Source organism: Macadamia integrifolia, chromosome 9 (assembly GCF_013358625.1).
Source record: "Macadamia integrifolia cultivar HAES 741 chromosome 9, SCU_Mint_v3, whole genome shotgun sequence".
Lineage (NCBI taxonomy): Eukaryota > Viridiplantae > Streptophyta > Magnoliopsida > Proteales > Proteaceae > Macadamia > Macadamia integrifolia.
Window position 1 is genome coordinate 35,860,961 of NC_056565.1, and position 11,286 is coordinate 35,872,246.

The 11,286-nt window shown below is 35.8% G+C and overlaps 1 pseudogene; it reads left to right on the forward strand.

Annotated features, from left to right (window-relative positions):
* Positions 1–2,208: 2,208 nt before the first annotated feature.
* LOC122089758 lies at positions 2,209–8,878 on the forward strand (annotated as a pseudogene).
* The last annotated feature ends 2,408 nt before the right edge of the window (positions 8,879–11,286 follow it).

Consider the following 11,286-nt stretch of genomic DNA (forward strand, 5'->3'; position numbering starts at 1 on the left):
GAGACCGTAGCGGTGGGTTGCTACGTTAGTCTCCCGGGATTAATCGATGTGCTAGCATGTACATATTTATTTATTCATTTTTTAAGTATTTTTGTTTCTTTTTTTTTTTTTTCACACAAAAATGTGTCTAAAGCCTACACCAACCAAAGGTGAATTTCAGCCTACAACTTACTTGATTATTGAAGATGACATATAATTGATCATTAGAGATAAGTTCAGATTTGAAATGAAAAAAAAGTATGGAGGCGTCAAATGGAAAGAAAAAAATAAGGAAAAAAAATGTACATTTCTCAGCTCCCAACTTGGCCTCCAATGAAATGATTTTTCTTAGTAGAAAGGATTTGAAATACTGAATAAAAAATAAAGAAGAGGACGATGAAAATTGTCACATGTGTTAGTTTTGTGTGTGAATCGAAAAGATATTTCCATCCCATCCCATCTTTATGACAAGTTAAAGATTATTATGAAATAATGAAAAAATCACACCTCCTTGTTGTGTTCATTAGTGTACCATTCAAGTTAGTCAAAATTTTTTCTTAGACTGTCCTCCAACACTGTTAGGTCTTGCAAAATGATACTCAATCTTGAACACAAGTCATAAAAATCAACATTGGAGATATCAACACCATTTGTTCAAATTTGATGGACTATAGGTTCAACCATGCAGAAGATAGTCTATACAAATGTTGATTTGCCACTTCTTATTTGTCCAATGATACCGATCTTCATTCTTCTCAGAAAATTGCTAGTGGATCCTAACATGACAAGAGGAAGTTACATGCATATTAATAATAAAATTATGAGCTTAGTAGAATTCCATAAGGACAGGAAGAATTGTTCAGCAATATTAGATTTCAGAGGGTCTATTCAATAAAATAATAAAATAAATAAGGAGATGGAGACTAGAGGAATCACACTAGATATTACTAATAAATCAATAGTGTTAACTTTCCATGTTCATGCATGACCACTAGGAATGCAAAAACTTTATTAAGATCACATACGACCATATGAAAGTTGAAACTAAGCTCATTGTGATTAATAAACCAATACCAACTTCAAGAAGTAAAATAAAATAAATTGAAAATCTTGCTTTCACATGAGCAATCAATCAAAGTGGCTTCAAGGATGAATTTATAAGATTTCAAGTTCAACTTTTTACCAGATCAAAGCAATGGCATATATGATGGATATCAATATATCCATGTGGAAGCATAATTACTCCATTGCACCAGAGAAATGAAATTCGGGCCCAGAAAATCCATCCACCAACTTGAGATTTGTGTTGATAAACTTCTCTATTTGATTTAAATACCTTATTATAGTTGAATCTAAACTGGGTTCAAAAAAATATTGTATAATTGAAGCCTGGCATACTTCACCAACAGTGAAAGTTTTCGTGTTAGAGATTTGTAGCATTCCTGCAAGACAAGTTTCATAAAAAGGGAATCTATATACAATGCAGAAATATTTGTAGTGAATGTAGAGTTGGTGGAAAGATGTTATAAGCTTTTTTATCAAATCTCTTAATATAAGCTTTGATAGTGGAACTATATTATCAAAGGAACTATAGAAAAAAATTTGATTCAATATTATTTATTAAAAATATTCTCTTTTGAATGGTTATCATTCTCTAATTTTATTAGAGGTCGAACGAATTTTATGCATTTTTTGAAGTCTTAAATAAAGTACCTAATTAACATGAGCATAACTATATTTGAAAAAGTGATAGAATTAAATCTCGACTAGATTCTGAGAGATGCTTGAAGCTTAATATGGAGGTTCCAAGAAGGAAGATTAAAGGGGTGCGAGAAATTTTCTGGCTGCCTCCGATGGATGGTTGGTGGAAGCTAAATTGTGATGGCTCATCCTTGGGTAATCCAGGGAATGCAGGAGCAGGTGGAATTATAAGGGACAACAAGTGCCAGATTGTAATCGATTTATAGCTCATATTTAGGAATAGCTTCAAATTTCCATGCTGAATTTCAAGTGTTAATTGAAGGAATTGAGAGAGCAAGAGAGATGAATTGTGCATCTCTATGGATCGAATGTGATTCGGGCGCTGTGGTGCTCATGGTTCAAAGGGGCTTGGTCCCGTGGTTTGTTTGGCAAAGGTGGTCTTCCCTTATGTCTTATCTTAGTGGTATAAGATGGAAAATCACTCATTGCTATCGGGAGGCAAACCCTATAGCAGATTTCCTGGCGCAGATGGCTGCTAAGAAGGAAGCATCTACATCAGTAGTGGCATGGCCTCCTGAGGTGCTTGAGTTCATGGCTGAGGATGCGATGGGCAGATTGCGTTTCAGATTTTATTAGTGTTCAATTTCTGTTTTTGGCCTAGCACCTATCTTTCCGCTGATGGCAATGCCGTAGGTGGAGGTGGGTCCTAGGTGGTGTGCTTTTTGTTTGTTTTTTTTTGGATCTTCTTTTTATGGATCCTCTTTGTACAGTGTTTAATTTTTCCCTTTTCGTCTCTTAATATACATGACCCTTTAGCCAAAAAAACTATATTTGAAATTTTGTAGTATCCTTTCTTTTACCAAAATTTTAACCATATTATTGAATTTAAAATTCAAATAATAACTGCATGTATCCATATCCAATCTTCCCCCAAATTTACATTATTAATGATGGATAATATAGTATGGTCTTATATATTCAGTATGGTTTCCAAAAGCACATATTCAAAGGTACAATTCAAAGAAAAATGTAGCCTATGGCAGGAATAGTCATTCATTTAGGCTAAGTGCAGTACTTTTGCTAGCTACAGCAAGGAAGCAAGAAGAAAATTTTCCCATTGAAAATTATCAACTAATTAATTGTCACTAGTTCCTAGATGGTTCACTGAATTCACTGTCCAAATATTTGACACATGAAGCCCCAATGGCTCAAATTTTATCGATAAAACCGCAGGCAATCAAAAATAAGGTTATAACTTCTCAATTAACCACTTTGGTGACTCGACATCTGTTAAAGGATGAATGCATTGAAGCTCCACCCCTACATACCTTAGAAATTTCTGAATGAAGCCTCTATGCCAGCTTTGCTGCCAGCCCTTGGATGCCAACAAGGATCTTTTTTTTTTCATTGGGTCAAGAGCCACCCTTTATTCTATCAAATTTCACATAAATTATTTCATAGACCTAAGGAGCTATGAATTTTATATATTATTCTGTTTTAAAAATGAAGACACTCTAGTTATTTGTATTTTGTTCTATCAATTATGACAATTTTACATTTGTAATATGTTCGTTGTTGTGCATGTAATTTATAATAAAATGTCTTATAAATATAATCAAATAATAAGTGAGACACTTATAAGGATAAATATCTTGGTCTTCTCCAATATCTTATGTAAGGCATCTTTCTACCACCTCAATTATAATTAAAGGATGTGAAATGTCTGTCTAAGTTTTTGGTGTACGTTACACTAACAACTCTTATTTCTATCTTTTTCTTCTCTCCTCTCTCATTTTTTCCTATTGATGAACCGTCGAAGCCCCTCCTCCTCCCTCCCTCCCTCCCTCCATCCGATTGGTGCACTCGCCCTATATATCCCTCTTTTTTTCGCTAAAGGGTCATGTATATTAAGAGACGAAAAGGGAAAAATTAAAAACTGTACAAAGAGGATCCATAAAAAGAAGATCCAAAGAAAAACAAACAAAAAGCACACCACCTAGGACCCACCTCCACCTACGGCATTGCCATCAGCGGAAAGATAGGTGCTAGGCCAAAAACATATATTGAACACTAATAAAATCTGAAACGCGATCTGCCCATCGCATCCTCAGCCATGAACTCAAGCACCTCAGGAGGCCATGCCACTACTGATGTAGATGCTTCCTTCTTAGCAGCCATCTGCGCCAGGAAATCTGCTATAGGGTTTGCCTCCCCGATAGCAATGAGTGATTTTCCATCTTATACCACTGAGATAAGACAATAGGGAAGACCACATTTGCCAAACAAACCACGGGACCAAGCCCCTTCCTTAAAGAATAATATGTAATATACAATCCATCACAAAAGGATAAAACTTCATGACAATAAATCATACGTTAAACTTGAAGTTAATGTTATGGAAAGACTCTAGAGTTATTGTAAGATCTAAATGAATGTATTCTTTTTATTTGGATCAAGAAAAATCCGCCCTGACATAGGCTAAAAGATCTTACTCCTCAAACCTACGAAATAAAATACAAATTCCAATATAAATAGGTATCGGTTTCCTACCTTTGTTGCAATTTGCTCGTCTTCCCAATGGCAGCCAAAAAGACTAATGATTGCAACCTTAGTCGAATCCCAACAAGTATGGCCCTCCTTGAATCTCTTCCTTTCTTCTTTCACTTTCACTTTCTCTCACAAACTTAGGCTAGGGGGAAATCTCCAACATGAGTGGAATCTCCTCCCTTTACTTTTCTTTTTCTTTTATTTCCTCCTCCTCCACTGCAAGAAAAAGGGGTATTTGTGACACTTTTTTAGAGACGGACATATTTTCTGTCTCCTAAATTAATCATTCAAGACATATATAAATTCTTCGCTAAATTTTGATTATTTGAGACAAAGACTATACCGTCGCAATGTTTGAGACGGATTATTTCCGTTGCTATTGTGCTGTCCCTATATATCTAACAATTGGGACAGAAAACTTACCGTCTCAATTTTTTAGACAGACCTTTCCGTCCAAACGGTGATTGAATTTTATATCTATTAAGACACAGTTTTTTCATCTCTAAATAGGCAATTAAAGACAAAAATAATTTTGTCCCTAGTTATGTAGCAATTGAGACAGATTTTAACCGTCCCATATTTAGGGACGGATTATTTTCTGTCTCAAATATTACGAATTGGGACAGTTTATACTCCATCGCTACTGCTCACATATTTTGCTATGAATTGAGTTTTATATCTATTATGACGGATAGTTTTCCGTCTCTAAATCGAAGTATAAAGACATAAATGATACTGTCCCTACTTATGTAGCAATTGAGACAGATTGTAACCGTCCCATGTTTAGGGACGGATTATATTCTGTCTCAAGTAAAATGAATTGGGACGGTTTATTCTTCATCGCTACTGTTCACATATTTTGACTTCCCGCGAAATACTTAGCCAACCACGCTTTTCCATATTTCGACCAGACTCTGGAATTATAAGAAGGGGAAAATCAATGCCGCTGCTCGCATACTGCTTTTCCAAAATCAAAGCCGATGCTCGCATACCTGCTTGTCATATTTCAACCGAGGTTTTCCAAAATCGAAGACCTAACAGTGCAATAATTTCACGCCTTCACTCACTGGTTTCCCACGAAGTGAGCAACCGTTGTAAATCTCCAAGAAATTCGATCGTCTTCCTTCCCAAAACTGAAACCCAAAGTCTGGTACGCTATTTTCCTCTCCCACTTCTCTTTATTATGATTTTCTTGTATTTCGATCTATTCCTTACCATTAAATCCAGTCATATTTCAACCGAGATTTTTCAAAATCTAAGATCTAATAGTGCAACCTTTCCGCCTTCACTTCCTGGTTTCCCACGAAGTGAGAGCAACCGCTGTAAATCTCCAAGAAACTCGATCATCTTCCTTTCCAAAAGCTGAAACCCGAACTCAGGTACGCTATTTTCCTCTCTCACTTCTCTTTATTATGATTTTTCTTGTATTTAGATCTTTTCCTTATCATTAAATCCAGTCATATTTCAACCGAGATTTTTCAAAATCGAAGATCTAGCAGTGCAACCTTTCCGCCTTCACTCCCTGGTTTCCCATGAAGTGAGAGCAACCGTTGTCAAGAACAGAAGAAACTCGATCATCTTTCTTCCCAAAAGCTGAAACCCTAAGTCAGGTATGCTGTTTTCTTCTCTCACTTCTCTTTATTACGATTTTTCTTGTATTTTGATCTATTTCTTACCATTAAATCAGCATAAGAGAGGAATCCACGGAAATGGTGGAGTTCCTATCTTTTACCATGATCAATGTAGTGTTTCTTCATATGTTTGGATGAGTATTCTTGCTCTTTTTTTTTTTTTTTTTTTAAATCTTTCCTTACACCTATGAGCAGCGTGGTTTATGAGAGGAATCCACGGAAGTGGCCGTTTAATGCTTTCCCAATTTTCAGAATGAATTCAATACCCATATCCAGAACTAATTCTTATAATACAACAGTGAGTAACATATTAGAGCTTGAATTAGAAATTAAATTGATCCATTATTTGTGCTGCAGTTCCAGAGATTGAATTGTTTAAAAATTTATGATTATGATGGCTGATCATGGAACAGTTTGCATCATATAATAACAAAAAAAACTTAGAATTTACGGATCAATGACTGGGACAGGATTAGGAGTGTATGAATTAGGAATTAAGTAGAGGAGTCTACTATTTTCCCTGACTGCAGCACATGCCCATGTGCTGCAGTCTATTTTATTTCCCCCTGTTTTTAGGGATATTTAGGCCAGATTTGATGATGATTGAATTTTCAGTTTTTTAATTATCATGTGCTGCAGTCTATTTTATTTCCCCCTGTTTTTAGGGATATTTAGGCCAGATTTGATGATGATTGAATTTTCAGTTTTTTAATCATAGATGATAATTGAGGCTTCCACCCCTTACTCTGTAAAATAGATTCCCACTATCTTATATCATGTGCTTTTTCCCCCCTGTTTGAAATAGGTGCAAATGAGAATCCATGTGGCTAACTCTATTTAGTTGGATAGGTTGAGTTGGAGGAGGTGTTGCTTGTTAGCCATGTGTAAATATGGGTAAATAGATTCTCTATTGAACAACTGAATTTTCTTTCAGTGGTGAAGGAAGAATCCCATGCTCATGGTCATCAGTATCATTAAATGATCAAGGGAAATTAACTAGCTTTGTTAGAGGTATAGCATGTCCAAGGAATGTTGTTATTATGTCTAAGAGCACAAGACAATTTCTTCCTCGATGAAGTTCCCTTTGAATAAAAGTCATTTATATATAGGAAGACTCTTAAGATACTCCCCAAGAAAAAGCATTAATCATTGATTCTGTAGTACAAGCAAGATCAAACCTCACAGGTTTGCAAATTCAGTTTTTGTCTCTTTGGACAGCTGGTGGTGTATTTTGTCATTCTTTTAAAAGAGGGCTTGGACATGCATCCTGGGTGTGTATTTCAGGGGCTGGAGAGGATATGAGTTCAGTTTAGTTTGGATTAAACCATAGTTGGAAGAAATGGATAGAATTGATATTGCTTTGATCGATCTCCGTTCTTGTCTGATACAATTCAATGGATTGATATGGATGAAAGGTTAGAAGGTAAAATTCATGGTTTAAATGAAAATCAGAAGATCAAATCTTAAAGAAACCCATAAAAAGTAATAATCGAGGTCTTAAAGAAACCCATAAAAAGTAACAATCGAGGTATATGATATAAGACTCAAAATTGTTCTTTATCAGAGATATGAAGAGATCTTTACCTTTAGTAAGAAGTAATAATCGAGGCCTGGGTAATCAGTTTCTTCCTTGTGCTTGCTTTTCCTTTTGGTTCTTCTAGATCACTTGCCGTCCCCAGCAGCAGATAAGATTATGTATCTGCAGTAGGTGATTCTTGGAATGAGTAGAGATGGTCTGAGGGTCGCAATTGAGTCTTGTAATTAGTGCAATGAGGTTGGATGTGAAGATCCCTTCATGAGTAGTCCTACAGCTTCTGATTGCTTCAACATTGACAATTCTACATTTCCAGATGTGAGGTTAGTCCATAGAGTGGACGAGTTAGACAACAGGTTAGGTGAAAATAACTCTATTTTTGGTAGAGTCGTGCGCAATGTAGACCATTTTGCAGCCAAGAAAGAGATCTATCTGGTTTACAAATGTCAAGTACTGGATGTACCAAGGCCATGGCAGTTTTGGATTCTCATGCTCAAGAGTGGCAACATGGATATACTCGCGGCAGAGCGCCCGAAGAATGGGAAGAAATCAAAAAAATTGCCACCTGAGTCATGTTTCCTCTGCTTTGGCAAAGGTTGCATGAACATGCCATTGATATACCACAACTACACAAGCTTACATCAAGGAAAGAAGAGGACTACTCCTATTCTATGGGGGAGTTTCTATGTGGCATTTGACTTGGATTCCTATGTAAGAAAGGCCCAATTTCAAATACCTCTGATTACTCTGTAACTTGGGAGAAGCAGCCTGGGGAGGGTAGTTGGAAGTTCCATAATATTCTGAGGTCAAATTATAAGTATCCATGGCTTATGCTCTACTTAAGATCAGCTGCAACAAAAGGATTTTCTGGTGGGTACCACTACCAAACCAGGGGAATGCCAAAAATTATTCCAAAGTCACCCAATTTCAAATTGAATTTTCTGGCCATAAAGAAAGGGAGAGGTACAAATAGCCAATTCTATCTCATGGACATTGTAATTTGTTGGAAGAATGATGGCAGCCCTTGCGATAACAATGTAACAAGCGATGTGAAGTGTTACAGTGTGATGATAATCAATCTTATTACTGAAGCATGGTGTAACCTTGATAACCTTAGAATCTGTCCACCTTATCATGTACTTCCTAATGGCACCAGAATCCATTGTACAGACTAGGAGAACCTCCCTTATGAGGCATACCATGTGTATTGCTCGCTAGGGAATGCAAAACATTTAGAGGAGCCATTTAACTATTGTGATGCATGTAGCAATCCTCAGCCTCAGGAGATTCTTGACATACTACCACACCCAGTCTAGGGAGATTAAAAGAAAGGTCATTGATGAATTGGTGATGCCAGGACTTGGGAGCTGGATGTAGGGAGGTTGTGACAGTCACTGTATTTCGATTCTTGGACCCAGGTACTCAGCCAGTAAAGAGAAATTGGCCATCTATCACCTTTTGGTCACAGGAATTTTTTTCATCTTAATTTGAGAGTATACCTGCTGCCTATATTTTGAGGAGTGTTTTTGCTGAAGAAAATTTCACTCTTCTTAAAATTTAACTTCTGACTAGCAAGATCTTGAAATCAAATTTAGAATTTCCTGAAAAGCCAAAATGTTGGAGAGTCTAAGAAACAATAATTGGGATATTTCAGGTGTAGATCTTGACACTTTAACACCCTTAAACAACTTTAAGCCCCTAAGCAATAAAAGAAGACAGACTAGACAACCCCTATATTGCAATAATAAATAAATAGGGGATAAGGGGCATCTTGGTCTTATGCACCCAAGAAATTATAACTAGAACCCTTTAGCTTAATAGAGTATGAGACTCAGGAGATCAGAACACTGATGTAGTCACATCAATGCTGAGAGAAACCAAAAAACTGAAATAGGGCCCTAATGCAACCCCATTCCAATCTATCATATACTTTTTACATGTCTAACTTAATAACTACCCACCCTTGTTTACTTTTGCTATGTTTCATATAGTGAATTACCTCACTGTATGAAATTAAAATATTATTCAAATTTGACTACCCTTAAAAAAATAGCCTGATAAGGAGATATAAATCTGGCAGGAAAGGTTGAAACTTTCTCGCCAAGTGTTTCAAGATAATTTCTTTTTTAGGAAACGAAAGTGATTAGAGTGTGGTTAGTGCCAATAGGCAATGTAAGAGCTACAACAAACTAACTCATGAACAAAACCAACCACATCCCTATGACCAAAATCCCATGTCTTATGAAAAAAAACCGCCAAGACTATATCATGAGCTGGTGCCTTACAAGCACCAATACTAAAACACAACTTCTTTAATCTCATCCTCAAATGGGCAGAGAAATCAAATGCTAATTTTCTCTATCATATTAACTTCTAATTACTTCATACATGCAATGTAAATAACTATACTTGAGGAAGCATAAGCATACTCCATACACTTAAAGTAAAGCTTTTAGAAATGATTGAATGATAAAACACAAAAGGTGATTATGATCATACTATATGAGAACCCCATAAAAACAAATCAATCTGAACTAATGAATTTTTTCCCCATCCATAAAGAAAAACAAAAATTGAGCCTCAGACTAACCAATCAAGAATTTTTAAATTACATGGCCAAAATCATAAACTATGTAGCATTGAGGGAAAAAGAAAGAAGCACAAACTTAAGCGCCTGAAATCTGAACCATTTATGTGTCTTAGGTAATTTGTACATATATATATGTTTGAGTACATCAAATTAAATAAGATTATTTAATAATGATTTGAAGAGATCTATGCTGCCCTTTTTATGCATTATAGGTCGATAATGCATTTCAAGATATCATGCCAAACACAGCCTTATTTTCAAAAAGACCATGAAACGATTCCACATGCTTTCAAAGTATAGCTTTATAGTTCATTTTATAACCGTGCATGATTTAGAGTTGAGATCATCAAGGGGGTGAGGTTCCTAGGACCAAGATCTTGAGGTTGAGTAAGGATGTGTTTGGTATGATTTCTTAGGATGCATTATTAACCTAGAACGCAAACCAGCCCCTGCCTAGTGTAGATAGAATTATTGCTATTTGGAGCTTTCTGAAGGAATCAACATCTATGAGTTAGTAATTCCAAAAATAGAAAGAAATAAAAATTTCATCTCCCATTGTTGTGATATGGCCACTTCAAAGCTGTATGAAGTACCTTCGCCGCTCAATCACAAGCTTAGGGTTTAACACCTTCAGTGTTGACAAGTTGTCATGGTTCCAATCAATTTGGTATTACTTTATTCTAATTTTGCATAATATATTTATCCGAGTTGATTATATTGGAATTGATCTTCTTTTACTTGACAAGGGTATTGATGCATATCAATTTTATACAGATATGAGGCAGAATATGGAGGATATTAAACTGCAGAAACAAGCTACGGTATTTTCGCTCATCCTGGCCTATTCTTATTGCCCCTTACTTATGTTGATCTATGTATTATGTATTTTTGAGTCATGTATGGAATCCAAAATCCAACTTCGAATTATTGTGGCCTATCATAGAGTGGTAGATTGTCTTATACAGTTCTCATTACTTATTGTTGTGGTTAAAAGGGGGGTAATAAGACCTAGTGATTCTTTGTATTGATTTTTTATTTTTTTATTTGTGCCTTCTATTTAAAGAAGTAAGTTGTATATCCTTATAAAATTGAAGGTCATACAGTTTTCATTTAATCAAGTGCCTTCAGTTTATACAAGTAAGCAGTACAACCTTGTAAAATAGAATGCACTTTCAACATTGAATTTATAAAGCTTCACCGCACAATCTTCTTACTTTATTTCTATTGATAAGTCACGTGTGAGTAAGGGAAGTCGGGTCCACATTACCAATCATCACTCCCGGCCCCATAAAATTACCTACGTT